Here is a 16,870-nt window from a genome sequence, read left to right as displayed (position 1 = left end):
CCAGAGCCCTCCTCGCCCACACAGGCAGGATTAGGCTCCCCTGAGCCATCTGGTCCCTGCAGGAGCAGACCCTGGCTCAGCCCCTGGAGTCTGGAATGGACCCTGCAGCCCCATATCCATGATGGGAAGGGCATCCATCCCAGAGACACCCCAGTGAGGGGCTCACCTACACGGGGACAGTCCTCTTCTGTACCTCCCCATGAAGGCATCACCCATCCCTGCCACCCCAGCATCCCAAAACAAGGGGTTTTGGGATGACTGGCTGTGCCTGGATTGGGGGAAAACCCTTGTTCTGGGATTGCTTGGGTGGCAGGGATGGGTGATTCCTTCAGGGGCTGAGTTTGGAGCCAGACTTACCTGCTCATGGAAACAGGGAAAACACCCCATGGGCATTTCCCACCTCTGTTTAGGGAAGGTTTGGGCCAGGCCAAGCACCTGCCATGGTTGGGAGTAATGAAGAAGCATGGAATGGTTTGAGTTGGAGGGATCTTGAAGCCCATCTTGTTCCATGGGCAGGGACACCTCCCACTAGCCCAGGTTGCTCCAACCTGGCCTTGGACACTTCCAGGGATGGGGCAGCCACAGCTTCTCTGGGAAATCCATTCCAGGGTGTCCCCACCCTCCCAGGGAAGAATTCCTTCCCAAAATCCCATCTAACCCTACCCTCTTTAGGTTTAAAGCCATTCCCTTTTGCTCCCTGGAGGATCACGAGTCCTGTCTCTGCACACTCAACATAGAGCTCTGGGGAGGATGCTCCTGTCTGGGGATCACTCTCAGGTGGCACCTTGGCTCCTGCCTTGCTCTATCTCGCTGCCACCCTGTTTAAGCAGTGTCCATAATTCCCTGTAATCCCTGGAGGCAGCTCCTGCCTCACCTGGAGCCCGGAGGGTCACCGGGGGCGGCCCCAGCGCCGGCGGCAGCGCTGGCAATCGGCTTAGGGGAGATAAACCCAGGGGACAGGAGGGACAGAGGGGGGTGGGGGGTTCGGGGGGGCGGGAAATGCACCACTGGGGGTCTTGCAATTAGAGGTTGGGGTGGTGTCACCCCAGGGTGGGCCTCGGCAGGTCACCCTCGGGGTGGGTGGCGGATTTTGCCCACTCAAGACTCAGAGATGGGTGGTGGTGGTGGGGACGTCAGTGCTGGTTTTGGGGTGGGGGGAGCAGTTCTGTGCGTGCCAAAGGGATTGTGGCATTTTTTTACCTCTGTGGGTAAGGCCTGGCCTTGAAGTTTCTGCCCCACCTCACTCCTGGCACCCAGGGCTTTTCCTGGAAGGTCTCAGAGGAATTCCCACCGGCTCGCTGGGATCTTGTATGGACAGGGAGCATCACCCAAAACAGGGTGTGAGAGCATTGGGGCCACTGGTTCTGCACCTGAGACATCCCCCACCTCCCACTGCACCTTCTGAGCCCACACACAGCACTGGTGTCCTCCAGCAGGGACCCCCAAAATCGTGGGCCTGGGAGGGAACAAGTGGTGCCAAGTGCCAGAGCCAGGAACCTGGGTCACCCTGCACAGAGCAGGGAGGGCTTAAAGAGTCATGGAATCATGGAGTGGTTTGGGTGGAAAGGGACCTCAAAGCCCATCTCATTCCACCCCCTGCCACAGGCAGGGACACCTTCCACCAGCCCAGGCTGCTCCAAGCCCCGTCCAACCTGGCCTTGGACGCTTCCAAGGATTCCAGGGGCAGCCACAGCTTCTCTGGGCAACCTGTGCCAGGGCCTCCCCACCCTCACAGCCAACAATTCCTTCCCAATATCCCATCTCTCCCTGCCCTCTGGCAGTGGGAAGCCATTCCCTGTGTCCTGTCCCTCCATCCCTTGTCCCCAGTCCCTCTCCAGCTCTCCTGGAGCCCCTTTAGGCCCTGCAAGGGGCTCTCAGCTCTCCCTGGAGCCTTCTCTTCTCCAGGGGAACCCCCCCAGCTCTCCCAGCCTGGCTCCAGAGCAGAGGGGCTCCAGCCCTGGAGCATCTCCGGGGCCTCCTCTGGACTCTCTCCAGCAGCTCCACATCCTTGTGCTGTTGTTCCCAGGGCTGGGGCAGCTCTGCAGGGGGATCTCACCCAAGGGGGCAGAGGGGCAGAATCCTCTGGAGCAGCTGCTGGGGATGAGCCCAGGCTGGGACATCTCACAGCATCGGGAACCGGAGCCCTGGGGCTGCCCCTGACCTGGAGCAGGACAGACACAGCCTGGCTGGGGGGTCCCTCCCAGCCCTGTCACTCCAATTAGTGCAGTCAGAGCTGATTTCCACGGAGCAGCCCTGGGCAGTGTGTCACTGGCACTGTTTCTCCTGCTCCCATCCCCACATCCCTGCTGTGCTGCCCCGGGCAGGGCTCTGGGCAGGGAGCAGGGCTGGGCAGGGCCTCACCCTCTGCAAAGGGCAGAGATCAGGGGCTGGTGCAGCATGTGCTGGGAGCATCCTCTGGAGAACCCCTGGGCCAGCTGGAACAGGAAACTCCCCATTAATCCTTGATGTTGGGCCAGGCTGCCTGTCCAGCTCAGCCCTGCTGGGGTTTTGGGGTCAGGGAGGGCAGAACCATCACCCCTTTGCTGGCATTCCCACTCCCAGGTTGGGCTGTGACCTCAAATCCACTGTTTAAGGGCCCCCTGGAATGTGTAAACCCCTTTATTTCTGAGAGCTGGGGGCAAGCACGGGGCACACCCTCCCCTCCACCCCAGATCGACCCTGGCTGTTGTTCTGGCTGCTGTTCCTGTGCCTTCCCCATCTCGGGTGTGATGCACCCTTGGAAACCTTGTCCCTGGGTATAGCACGTGGAGCAGAGAGTCCCAGAGAGGTTAATGATATGAGGTGCTAAAAATAGGGGATTTATCTGCAGACACACCAATGTCCTTGTGCATTCTGGGAAGGGGGCAGGAGGAGAGGCAGGATGGGGCTGGGATGAACACAAGCTCCAGGGTGGTGGGTGCAATGTGGAGGTTGGGGGGTCTTTGGGGTGCTCAGGGGTGCTGATGTTTGTAGGGAAGAGCAGAGGGAGATCCCTGCTCCTTTCAGGGATCGTTTCTGGTGGAGTTGATGGAGAAGTGACTTCCAGCCCTGCTGGGTCCACGACTCACTTTCCCAGTGGGTGACAAAGGGGTGGGTGGTGGTGCCTCTCCCCGAGACTGGCAGGGGGTTATAAATTCCTGGGAATGCATTAATTTATTTACTAATAAATTGCAGAGAATAACATTCCCCTCTGGTCAGGCAGGGATTGCTCACCCAGCACAGCACTCAGGGCACATCTCTCCCTGCCACCCCTCCCTGTGCACCTCCCACAGGTAATTTTAGCATTTAAACCTCCCCAGGTAAATCCTCTGTTTTATTACACCCTAAAAATCCATCAAATGCCAAAGGCTTGAGGTTTTATACTGCCCTTCCCCCCGGCACAGACAATCTGCTGGCATCTGGGAGCCCAGGGAGGGCTGTGGGTAATCCCTCCGTGTCCCAGCCCAGCCCTAATCCTCGCCCTGTCCCTCGCTGAACTGGCCACGGGCAGAGCAAGGAGCATGGGATGAGTCTGGCATGGGCAAGAGCTGGGCCAAAACCTGCTGACTGGGGGCAGGGAGTGGTGCCAACCAGGCTGGATCACAGTGGGTTTGCACAAGGGAAGGCTGGAAGTGACACCAGCACTGGTGTCCCCGGGAGAAGGGAGATATCCCAGATTTGGTGAATCTGGGAGCCCAGTTTGCAGGAGCATCACCATCACCTGAGCATGAGGAAGGACTTGGTTGCTGTGAGGGTGACAGGGCACTGGGACAGGCTGTGCAATCTCCTTCCCTGGAGAAATCCAAAATCTCTCTGGACACAATCCTGGATAACTTGCCCTGGGGGTCTCTGCTTGATCAGGAGGGTTGGACAGATCCCTTCCAGTGGTCTCCTCCAGCCTCACCCAGTCCGCGTTCTGTGTTTTCAGCCTGGAATTTGGGCACTGAGAACACAGGGAGAGCTGGTCTGTGGGACTACAGTCCCCTCTCCATCACCAGGGTTTGGGTCCCACATTCCCAGGGAACAACCCCTCCCCAGGGCAGTGGGCACAGCCCCAAGGCTGCCAGAGCTCCAGGAGGGTTTGGACAATGCTCTGAGGGACAGGGTGGGATTGTTGTGGTGTCTGTGCAGGGCCAGGAGTTGGACTGGATGGTCCTTGTGGTTCCCTTCCAGCTCAGGGTATTCCAGGATTCTGTGAAACCCTATCAGAGCATCCCAACATGTTTCTCAGCACAGTTCTGCTTCCTTGGATCTCCCACTGTCCCCACACACAGGAAGATGGTCGAGGTGACCCAGACACAGCCCAGCAACCCCCTTCACCCCTGGCTGGGCTGTGGCCCTGCTGTTCCCTTTGCACACAAACCATCTCCCATGGCTTTTCCAGCATCACTCCTGGTGCTGGGCAGGTGCCCAGGATTTGTGGGGGCCTGCTTGGGGAGGCTCCAGGTTTCTCTTTAGACTCCTTAAGGGTGAAAATGTAGTTCTGGTACGTCCAACCTGTGACAACATCCCCCAAAGTGGGACAGCTCCCTCCGTGGAGGTGTTCCCATGGAGAGAGGGCACTGTGCAGGGCTGGGAATGTGGTGGGAAAACCTCCACCAGCCCTGAAAACAAACAGGGAGGAGGAGGCAGATTTTTGACCACAAATTCTTGCTGTTTACTAATTTATTTTTGCAAATCAAGCAGCAACTGTGGGCGAGTTGGAACCTTGTTGCTCCTCTGCTGAGCAGCAGCAGTTGGGGACCTCGGTGCTCACTCCAGCCAGAGGAGGAATCCGTGGTGGGGGTGGTTGGACGTGTGGAATTGTGGCAGTTGGAGGGATGTGAGTGTGGGGAGGCTGCCAGAGGAGAGGCCGGATCTTTTATTAGAGCAACTGATATGGTTGGGGAAAAAAAGCTCCAAAGCAGATAAGCTTTTGGGCTCACAAGTCTTTATTCGGGTCCTAAATAGAAACAGCTCAGTCAGATCACTGGGTTTATTTTAATCAATTTTAGATCTGAAAAAAAAAAAAAAAAAAAAAGAAAAAAAAGAAAAAACCAACTGGTGAGCTGAAAAGCTTTTTTTTTTTCCCTCTCTGACGTTTTTCCCCCCTTTTTTGTTTTGTTTTCTGTGATGCCCCATCGCTGCAGTGGGGCTGGATAGTGCTGGGAGTGCCTTGGCAGAGATGTTGGATCAGGTCATGGCATCCCCAATTTTGGCTTTCCACATCCCCCAAGGAGAGGTTGTGTGAGATGCAGGCCAGGATTCCTGGATGCTCTCCCAGGCTATTGAAAGCTTTTGGGGAGATGCTTCCCGGCTGCTTTGTGACTCCATTTCCCCACCGGAATTCTGGAGGGGATGCTCCCACTCCCACATGGGATTCACTCCTGGGTCACTGCAGCCACCCCAGTCCTGCTGGCAGGACCTTTTGATGTCCCCAGGCTGGAGATGCTCAGCTCTGTGGGCACCAGGGATTTGCCTTCAGCCATTCCCAGGATTCATCCTTCCATGGAGGATGGACATCAGGCCCCCTGACCGCTGCCTCCAGCCCCTGGAGATCTCCTCTCCTTGGGAAACAAATTATTTCCTCTCCCTGAGGAGAAGGGAATGATGTTGGATGTCTGTCCTTCTTGCTGGTGCACCCAGTGGGACCAGCACCCAGTGGGACCAGCACCCAGCACCCAGCACCCAGCCTGGCTCCCCTGCTGGGGGCACAGAGCTGCCCTGGGCTCTTGCAGGAGTTGAAGGGGTAGAAATCCTTCCTGCTGCCCAAGTGACCTGTCTGCAGGAGGAAAGCAAAGGGATTTGACCAAGGGGTGATGGAAAGGTGGGAGAACAAGGACTTGGAGATGCTTCCCACTGGCAGCCCCAGGCACTGGGATGTCCTGCTGTGTCTGTCCGACCCTGGCCAGCTTGGGAAGGTGGAGGAGAGCAAAGGCTGCCCTTATTAAGAACATGCTGCACTCTGCCACTGCTGTCCATTCCCTTGCTCTGCCTCAGTTTCTCTCTCCCTGTCAAGCAGAGGAGGGTGTTTTTCCCCTTCCATCCCCAAGTTTTTTTGGGATGGGTGAGGTGGAGTCACCCAGCAGAGGTCCTGTAAGGGGCATTTCCCTCCAGACCACCACAAATACCAGCTCCAGCACGTGCAGACTCCACCAGTGCTCATGGTCCTGCTACTTCACAGTGTCATGGAATTATGGAATGGTTTGGGTTGGAAGGAACTTTAAAGGTCATTTAGTCCAGCAAACCCTGCCATGGGCAGGGGCACCTTCCACCAGCCCAGGTTGCTCCAACCTGGCCTTGGACACTTCCAGGGATCCAGGAGCAGCCACAGCTTCTCTGGGCAACCTGTGCCAGGGCCTCCCCACACTCACAGGGAAAATTTCCTCCCAGTATTGAACAAATGTGACAAAACTGAAGAGCTGCTGTGACGACGGAGAGATCCCACCCAGAGGAGGAGGCAAAGAGGATCCCAGGGTGTCCCAGCAGCTCTCCAGGCCAGTGGCACAGAGGGGCTCTTTCTCTGGGACCACTGATGCTGGGCTGGGCAGATGGGTGGTGGGAATCAAAATGCAAACCCTCTTGTTCTCAAAGCTCTGGGGCTGGTGCTGCTTGGTCGGTGCTGCCCTGGGGCCGCTGGTTTTTGTCTCTGTGGTGAGTGCTGGAGCTCTGCCCTCCCGTGACTGCACCAGTGTAATTATCCCGGGGAAGGCGGAGTGGGAAGGGCTCGTTTTTGGCTCCGTTGCACTAAAAGGGCTTCATCCTGGGGCAGGAAACACGGGCTCTATAAATATTTGATCCACTCCTTCCAGCAGCGTAACCCCCGCTCACACCTCCCCCCTCCCACAGGGACGGCAGACCTGGAAACGTTTCCCACTAAAAGGCCTCCGAATGCCCCATTCCCGGCGCGGGGGCGGGGGGAGCAGGGAGTGGGTTTGTCCCTTGGCAGAGGTTTTGCTCCTTTCGGAGGCTGGGAGCCTCCAGCTCTTTTATTTTCCCGGTAAGCCGAGCCCAGCGGGGCCGGGACCAGTAACCAGAGCTGGGCAGAGCTGGGGTCAGGGCTCTGATCTGTGGCAGATCCCAGACGTTTCCTTTCATGTTGAAACCTGAGCTTTATTGGTGTGGGGCAGAGCTAAGCACTTCCAGACGGGATAAACGCTGGGAACCACGTCCCACTGTTCCAGTGGGGGCTGCATTTGGGGTCACCCCATTGCCGGGGGCCGTCCCGTTCCTCCTCCACGAAACAGGATTAACATCCAAAACCCCGGAATCTTTTAAAAAAAAAGCTGCCCCGTGCAGGGAAAAGTGTTTTGTTTGGGGGGTTTTATTGTTATTTGTATTGGGGGTTGTGGGGTTGGTTCGTTTGGTTGGTTTGGTTGATTTTGGGGTTTTTGTTTTGGGGTTTTTATTGTTATTTTTAATGGGGTTCTGTGGGGTTTCTTTGGTTTGTTTGTTTGATTTGGGGGTTTTGTTTTGGGTTTGTTCTTTTTTTTTTTTTTAATTTCGATTTGATTTGCCTTTATCCCACGTCAGGTTTGAGTGCTGAGCACCCCTAGGTAGGGCGAGGGGAGCGGCCGCTCATCCTAAAGGGGATTAATTGCATTTCCAGACGAATAACTGCAGCAGATAAAGTTCAGGGCAGATAAATAAAGGTTGAAGGCTCTTTGTGTGTGGACTAGAAAAAGGAAATAGCTTTTTTTCCCTCCCTCCTAATTCGAGCTCTGCAGGGAGCGGGAAATGCCGACCTGCTCCTGAGCACCTTTGGAGGGCGATGAGCCGGTTTTTTACAGCTGGAAAATGTGGATTAAATGATTTTTTTTTGACCTCAGCCACCTCTGCCTGGCTGTGGGTAGAGGCAGGATGTGGCCCCAGGCGGCTGCTGGGCTTTCCCTGTGCTGCGGCATCACCTGCCACCCCTGGGCACGGCGGGGAGTCCGGTGCGAACTCCCCACCCTGCTCTAATTCCTCTGGAGAGCTGAGTGATGAGGCCAGACAGCAGAAATTGGGTTACTCCTGGCGGTGGGAAGCGCTTCCATGTGCTCCGGGAGCCGCTCCCCGTTGGCGAGGAGCCGGGGTGTTCCCACCCCCTCGGCAGCTCCAGCTCCGGGGTGCTCCGAGCCTGATCGCCCCCCTCCCCGCGCTCTATTTTTAAGGTGTGAAAAATCGGGTATTTAAGTGTCTACACTTGGCATTTGCACCTCTTTGAAGTGCTGATGGATTAACTCTCGGGATCTGGAGCCTCCCCCCGGTGAGGGTGGCACGGCGTTCCCGGGAATTCACTGCACCCGCTGGTCCCAGCGTCGTCCCAGTGTGCTCCTCCCCACATCCCAGGTGGGTTTTGCTTTAGGATCTTGTCCTCAGGCGTGGTTTCGACAAGGATTAACCCCCTCTTCCCCACATCCCATGTGGGTTTTGCTTTGGGATTTTGTCCTCAACAAGGATCAAATCCCTCTCCGGGCTCTATCCCACTTTAGAGGCTCACAAAACCAGGGGAGCTGGGAGCGAGGGACATGGAAAACCCCTCTCCATCCCCGCCTTGCTTTAATGCACAGGCTGTTAAATCCCTGAGTCCGCAGGGCTGACACCTCCCGAATATTTTGAGTGCTCCTGCCTGCCCTGTCGGTGCTGTGACACGGGAGAGCCGGGAATTCCAAGCAGGGAGGGAGCAGGATTAGGTTTCCCCCTCTCCGGCCGTGCAGTGGCCAGTGGAGAACAAGGGCTCCAGTGTCTGAGGCTCCAAACCATCCCAGCACCTATTTTTCCTTCCCCCTTCCCACTGCGGGAGTTGGAAAGGAAAACCGAGCCTGGAGAGAGGATTTCTCCACGGGGCTCATGGGCACTGGTGTTTTTTCCAGCTGCCAGGGAAAGAAACGGGCTCCCCTTCGCAGCAAAAATGGTGGAAAGGGGGGGAAAAAAGCTCCTTCCCTATGTGAGGCTGGGAGAATCCGTATTTTCTGTCGTTCTGGAGCTGGTGGGCCTGTGGAAATGCCAGGGATGCCCTCGGGTGACCTGGGAAGTGTGTAATCAGCCCAACCATCTGTCTGGGAGATTTGGGTGCAGCTCAAGCTGTCGCCAAAAAACCACCCGGCTCCCAGCAGGGCCGTGCTGGGGCTGCCGGTGGCTTTGGGAGGCTGGAGGGAGCTCCCGAAGGAATCAGCTGCTCCTTGGGGGTTTGGGAAAAGCCCCTCACGAGGCCAAGATAACCAGGGAGCTGTTTATTTTCACCTCTCCTCGGTGGGCAGCAGGCAGGAGGATGAACGGAGGTGCCATGTGAAGTGGCAATCATTAGTTCAGGTCCCCACCAAAAGCCTCTCAGGGGTAATCAAGGAGCAATTAGGAGAGGGGAGGCTGCTCTCCAGCCAAGTGCAGCACTCCAGTTCTTCCCCACCCGTGTGCCCTCACAGCTCCTCATCATCAGGTTTATTTTCTGGGTGTGCAAAACTTTCTGGCATCTTGAAAGTTCTTGAGTCTTTGGGGGATTTTTTGCTTCTAGTTTTGGGGCATTAAGGTGGAAATTTCTGGTCTTTCTGCTAAAGGGGGCTGGAAATGAGCTCTCTGTGTCTTTTCTGGGAGAGGCGAGAGGTTCAGTCAGTGCCCTGGGGAATTGAGGGGCTACAAGAAAAAGTTAAAAATAAAGGAAAAATATAAAGGGGGAATCATAAAAAAGTAAAAGGAAAAGGAAAGGTCTCCTCACTGCAGGCACCACCAGACATGACACAATCCAGGTTCCTTCTCCCCTTGGCCTCTCCACCATCCCTGGGTGGACTTTTATAGGTCTGTCTGGGGGAAAACTCTGACTTTGAGCCCAGAATTCCATCTGGGAGAGCGGGGGGAGCAGGGAAACATGAGCTGCTGGGACAGCAGATGTGGGGATGAGGGTGTGAGCCGTGGATGTCCCTCTGCAGAGATGGATCCTGGTCCCCAACCCCTCCCCCCCGGGCATGGGAGAGCAGCCCCTGCCCCTTCTCATCCCTCCCCTGAATTAGTGGCACTGTTTTGGAGGTGGGTAAACTGAGGCACGGGGTGACTTGTCCCCCGTGTTGTCCCCTCAATAACACCAGAGGTGTTGGCCTTGGCCAAACTCCACCTCCACGGCCTGGATGGGGAGCACGGGACCACCTTCTCCTGGGGCACATCCACACCCGCGGGTCTCCCTGGAGGAGCCCCAGGCGAGACAGGGAATGTGTGAATCCCAAAGTGCCAATTCTCACCCTCCTGCAGCCCAGGAGGCCGTTTGGAAGGTGTTAAAGGCGGTTGGGAAGGTGTTTAACAGACACAGCAGCCGCCCCTGTGCCGAGCCTCGAGGAAGGGCAGGAAAAAGAATGAAAAAATTTACATATATATATATATAAAGTCCTATTTTGCAGCTTTTTGGAGTCTCAGGGAGGCGAGGGAGCTCTGAAACGAGCCTTTGTGGAAGGTGAGAAAAGCTCGAGACAGTTTTGCACGTTAAAGCTGCAATAGGATTACGGAGCAGAGCAAATTAAATCAATGCCCTAATGAGTGGGGGAGCTCCTGCCGGAGACGGCGGCTCCCACCGCCGGGAGGGGGGTCCCGGGGGCTGAGACCCACCCTGAGCATCCCTGGGTGCTGCTCCGGGCTCTGTGGGCAGCCAGGGAGGGCAGGACTGTGCCAGGGAGGGCAGGATTTTCCAGGGAATGCCCGCGTCGCCATGGCAATGTGCAATCCCTCGGGAATTAATGAGTCTGGAGTGAATCCCCGGGGTGGAAAAGAGCCGGGCCTGGCCAGCTGGAGCGGGGAGGTGGAGCAGGGCAGGGGGGGGCAGGTGCCCCGTGTGCCATGCTCTGCCCAGCCCGCGGGTTTGCCCCATCCCAGGCAGGCTGTTCCCATCGCCCCCAGGGATCAGTGGGATGCTCTGGACAGGAGGATGGAGGGCACTGTGGGTTTGGGGTGTTTTGGGGAGTGGGTGCTCCAGGCACAGGGCTCTCCACACCCCTGGGTACCCGGGGGGGTCTGTAGAGCTCACCTTTGTCTTGGCTCTTTCCCTCTGCCGCCTCAGCCGGACTTTGGGAAACCTCCTGCTCCCTTCCCGGCTCCACCAGCGTCATCCAGGGCTCCCTCAGCTCTGGCCAAACCCCCAGCTGTGGGGTGAAGTGCCACGTTTTGAGCCGCTGTGGATGCACAGGAGCCAAACACGGGGGGGTCCTTGGGGTACTTTTAGGGCTTGGGGGGAGGGGGGGGGTCCTGCCACCCCAGGGGAACCCCGAGGAGCCACCTCGGGGCTGATGCGACCCCAGGGCCTCCCTGGACTCGGCCGTGCCTCTTCTTTGCAGGCAGCGGGAGGTGAGGGCTTCTGTTCGTGTGTTTGGGTTTCTCTGCTGCGTCTCCCGGAGGTGGAAGGCGGAGTGTGCCGGGAGAGGTGTGAGAGACAACTCACGCCGGGAGGTTCGCTGCTCTTCGTGCCAGCCCGGGCTCAGGGATATTTATTGTGCTGGGGGGTGAGATCTGGCACTAATCCATGGAAGAACTGGGATAAAAAATGACGGTGGAGACAGGCAAAACCAAGGAGGAGGAGGAGGAGGAGATGCTGTTTGAAGAGCTGAGCCTGATCCAGGGCACCTGGACTCGGTGCTTCTTGATATTCCCCGAGGGACAGCGAACACTCAGGAGTGCCTGTGTCCGTTTTTGGGATGTTCCCACACCCAGCCCCGCTCCATTCTCCTCCCATTCTCCGTGTTGGCAGCGGGGAGTCGATACAAAGCCAGAATAATTGCTGCTCCTCGCTAAACGTTAATGATTATTTTACTTGCATAAAATAAGCGGCCTATTAAATCCAAAATGCGCCGGGGTTTGGGCAGCTGTTAGTCAGGGGCTTAATTAAGCTGAGGAACAATGAACTTAAACAAAACAACTGGCTGGTGCTCCCATCACATCCTGGGAGTGGGATCTCCAGCGGTGTGAGCACCCAGCCCCATTCCCACCAGGATCACACAATCAGCCAGCTTGGAAAAGACCTCTGGGATCATCGAGTCCAACCTGTTTAAGGTGTTTAAGCAGAGACTGGACGTGTCACTCAGTGCCATGGGCTGGGTGACAGGGTGGGGTTGAGTCACAGGTTGATGATCCCAGAGGTCTTTTCCAACCTGATTGATTCCCTCATCCTGTGTCTGATGGGACATGGAGGTGTTTTCCCGAAGCAGCAGCTCCTGGTGACACCACTTTGCTGCTTTCCAGCAGACCTTTTTTTAGCTCCCAGCCTTGGATGGAAGAGTGGAAATTCAGCAATGTTTTGTAGCAGGAAAAAGAATTGTGGAGTGTTTTAAGGTTCAAGAAACAATGTTTTCATTCCAGTTTCATGTGAGAGTTAATATTATTTCAACTGTTTACAGAGTCCCTAAGTCACGTGTTGGGATGAGTTATTAAGGTTTTCTATATAAAACAACAGAAAAGGGCTTTCAAGGGGTGAAAATATCTCATGGAAAATATTGAAATAAGCAACATTTTTCCCGTGATGTGTTCTCAGTGTAAATGTGTTTTCCTGGAGCACGAGGCTTTGGGTCCCTGATGGATTGCTGACCCTGGCTGTGTCCTTCCAAGCTTTCCAGTATGGTCAGATCCAGCATCACCCTCAAGGGACACAGCCCAGGGTGCTGTTTTTCCTGCCCATTGGCACCACTCCATCCTGGCAGGACCGGTCTTGTCCTCTCCCCATGCCCCTGTGGCCCCCAGGGCTGAGGAGCTGCTCTGGGAGCAGGGATTTGGGCTTCCCAGAGCTGGCTTGGAATCCAAACAGACTTTGGGACTTTGGTTTTTTGGTTTTGCTGTGGGTTTGGAACCAGAATGGGAAAAAGTTGGGAGGCAGAGACAAGAACCTGTGCTTGTCCCCAAGGGGTGGGGAGGGATGGGACATGGAGCTGGTCCTTGTGCTCTCCTGCACAACCTTGGCCCGTTCTCCAGGTGCTTTCACGCTGCTTCCATCCCCCGTTCCCTCTTTCCCTGCCCAGCTGTTGGGATGTGGAGCACCCCTGTGTCCCTGCTGTTGCTCTCCACACCCATCCTTTCCCCTGCCCCAGATGTGCCAGAGGCTGCTGGGTGGGCACAGACATCCATAGCATGGGATGAAATCCCTCCCTCCCCAGCCTGCCACGCCAGGTCTTCTCCCAGCAGGAGCCTCCTGATCTCCAGCCCCACGTGTGGTGCAGGAAGAGGCCCGTGGGCTCCTCGGGATGTGATGCTGGACCTGGAGGGAGGAGATGTGGGGGCTCCTTGGAATGCTGTGCTTTCCTGGGGTTCACCCCTCTGGAATTGCTCATCTCTCCTCTCCGTGGATGCTGCCACCTGTGCCAGGGAAAGGACTTGGCCACCTCACCAGGCACGACCCAAACCTGTGTCCTGGCTGCCTCAGGGACCACCACATTTCACGTCATGTTTTTATTTCCTCTCCAATTCCCTCAGGGAAAACTCCTGAGCTTCCATCCACAAGCCAGGAGGGCTGGGAACACCCACAGCCTGGGGCAGATCCCTCCCAGTCTGCCGGGACAGGGGGCGATGCTCCCACCCTCCACAGAGTCCCGCAGGCAGCAGATTCCACGACTTCAGTCACGATTCTCCCCCCACCTGAACCTCTCCCTCGGGAGCTGCTCCGTGGTTTTGGACATCTCCCTCTCTTCCCCTGGATCCCATCCCATGAGGCCATTTAATTCCAGCCCTCAGGAAGCAGCCCCCAGCCCCAGCTGAGGGGGAAGCAGCCCCCAGCCCCGGCTCGGGTGGATGTGCTGGAGGACACCACCCATCCTCGCTCCATCGGGATGCGTCGCCATGGAGGAGGCGGTTGCCATGGCGACCGTTGCCATGCCGTTGGCTACCGGCTGAAGGGCCTGGGAGCATCCCAGGGAGGTTCCCCAGCCTCTCCCGGTGCTTAAAGATGGATTGATTTATCTCCCTCCCGGGCTGAAACGCTCTGCACTCGAGAGCGTTTTTGCCACGGCAGCACGTTCAGGGTTCCACCTTCGGGGAATTTTAAGGGTCTGCAAAAGCCCTTCCGAGGAGTGGGAACACCCTCAAAAATGTAACACCCTCAAAAATGTAACACCCTCAAAAATGTAACACCCTCATCCTCCCTGCCTGGAGAAGGGGGAGGGGAGGGAATTTAGGGGGAACAGGGAATTTAGACAGCCCCAAATCAGCCCCCCGGGACAAGCACAAAGACACAGAGGGCTCTGCAGGATCATCTTTGTATCACCCATGACGGTGGTGGGAGGGTCCCTCCTGTGCCCTGTTTTCCTCATCTTTTTCTCCCAAATTCCCTGGTGCACACAGAGAGCTGCTCGGGGGGGGGGGGGGGGGCTGAGTGAGACCCCTTACCCCAAATTTACGTTTTTTCAGCTGTAAAATGGTGTCACCCACCTCGATAAAGGGAGAGAAGAGGGAGGGAAGGGGCACCCGCTGTGCTGGGTGGGTGAGGTGTGTGGACAATGGAGAGGGACTGAAGCTTCTCTAATCCCCCTGCTCGGCTCTGATGCTCCAAGCCAAAGGGGCTGAGCTCTCTCTTGCTCTCCAAGGCTCTTAGTGCAGGATTTGGGTGTGATTTGTGCTGTTGAGGCCCCTTGACTGTTGTTCCTGGCCAGTCCAGCCAGGCTGGGGAGCAGAGGTGAAGGGGGCAGTGAGTGGTGGGTGGGTATCATCACCTGCTGGCCCTGCTCAGCCCTGTGAAGGGCTGGAAAAGGGTCCTCTGGGATGGAGTGGGGAATGTGTTTTTTACCCAAGCTCACTGTAGTTCCCACGTCACTGCTGAGATCCGAATCCTTTGTGTCTGGCATTTATTTTGGGTCATTTAGAGCACTGAAGGAACATTCATTGAAATGTGACTTTCCGGCCCTGCCCTGTGGAGTCTGCTGTGCATCAAGGCTTGCTTTTGCAGCAGCAGATCCGTGACCTTTCTGGACGCTGGAGGAGTGGGATCAGGGCACTTGGTTGGGTTCTGGACGGTGCCAGAGCCGGATCTGTCCCCATGGCACAGCAGTGGTGGCTCGTGGGGCACAGGGACGTGACAGGAGCAGTTCCCTGTGTCAGGACAGTCCTGGTGCAGAGCCAGCACCTCGCGGGGCACATTTAAACCTTCCCACTCCTTTTCATCTCCCACGGACTTGGACATCCCCAGAAGTGATGCAACCCCCCAGCCCATTGTGAGCCCGGTGCCTCCAGCGGCTTTGCCTCGAGCCCGGGTTTAATTTCCCTAATGAAGGCGGGCGGGGGAGGCAGCGCTGAGCTGGTTGGAGAACCCCTGCCAAGAGCCATTAGCTGGGAAGTTGTAATTGCGGGGATGGAGCTGCTGGCCCTTGGCTCGGAGCTGGCTAATAAACGGCCCTCGGCATCGCGGGGCAGGGGGTGGGGAAGAGGGAACAGCGCCAGGATGGGCGTCACACCGGGGTTTGCTCCCTGCCCCGAGGATTCTTCCCCGGCCTGGCTCAGTTTTGGACACCCGGAGAGGCTGCTCAGAGGACCTGGAGTGCTGGAGTGTGTCCCTCATCCCAGACACGGGAGGAGGCTGAGCCAGATGTGGATGTGGCTTTGTGACCCCCAGACAGACATAAAATGTGGATGTGGCTTGTGTGACCCCCCAGCCCTAGACAGGCATAAAATCCATACAGTGCCCTGGAAAACCTCCCCTTGAGTCCTGCAACACTCACTGGGGCAGCAGCTCCATCCCTCCTGTAGGAAAATCCCATCCCAGGGGACTGGGGGCTGCAGGGGATGGGTCCAGCATACCCGGGGCTCCCTCCGGCTTCCCTCGGGCCCCGTGGAGCCTCCTGGGTCAGGGATAAAGTCTGGATGAAGTCTCTCTTTTGGGACAAATCCAGGCAGCTGCGGCTTTGCTGCCGTGGGGGATGTGAGGGGTGGGCAGGGGAAGCTGTGACGGATCCCGAGGGGGGCTGTGACGGATGAGGAGGCAGCCCCGGGTCGGGAGGTGGGAGCTGCCGTCCTGAGTGATTTGCGATTTCCCGGGCTGGCGAGCTCAGCATTCCCCTCCCCTTCATCCCAGCCGGGCGAGGGGGAGCAGCCCCTCGTTGCCGGGGGGAGGGAGAAGGGACCGTGACCGGCTCGGGGCAGGCGGAGCATTAACGATCTGAGCGACCGTAAATCCAAATAAACACCGACCGCTCCCGAGATTTATTGCCCGAGCCTGACCCGACACCATCCGGGCTGGGGCAGCCTGGCTGGGAGCAGAGTCACCTCAGCACCTCGGGAGGGCACTTCTTTGGGAACAGCCGCGTCCCAACCCCCCCGTCTGCACCGGGTACACCCGGAGAGGGTTCACAAGGCTTTACAAAGCCAGGCTTTGCGAAGCTTGGCTGGGGCCGTGCTTGCTGCGGTTGGGGTCCCCCCGTGCCTGCTCCTGGCAGATGAAATCCCGGGATGAAGGATGCTGGGAGGAGCAAAGGGTTGCTCAGCATCAGTAACTGCTGGCCGTGGGTTTGTATCCAGCTCCCCCAGGACACAGGAGCGGCTGGGGAGCAGCCTCGGGGATCTGGGGACAAGCGAGAGCAGGGAAGCTCTGCCATCCCACATTTCCCCTCCCCTGGGCAGCGGGAATGCTGCAGCTCCATGAGCATTGCAGCGCGGTGCTTGGTCACTGGTATTACACGCACTGAGCTGGCCAGGCAGCAGCTGGGGCTGGCCCTGGGCCACCTCCCTCCTCGGGATAAACTTCCAAGCCTCTGGAATGCACACAGGACAGCCCTGGCTGAGCAGAGCTGTGCCCTCCTGCGGGCTGACTGGGAGGGGCAGCGGGGGAGGGCCGTCCCTCACCTCGGGGGGAGCGGGTGTCGTGGCCCTGGGAGATGTTTTGTGTCTGTGAGGTTGTTCCTGCTGCTGTCAGGGGATCCCTGGGATGTGGCACAGATCCTGCTGCTGCCAGGGGATCCCTGGGATGTGGCACAGATCCTGCTGC

Source organism: Corapipo altera, unplaced genomic scaffold (genome assembly GCF_003945725.1).
Source record: "Corapipo altera isolate COAL_440 unplaced genomic scaffold, ASM394572v1 215, whole genome shotgun sequence".
Lineage (NCBI taxonomy): Eukaryota > Metazoa > Chordata > Aves > Passeriformes > Pipridae > Corapipo > Corapipo altera.
This window is presented reverse-complemented; position numbering follows the sequence as displayed.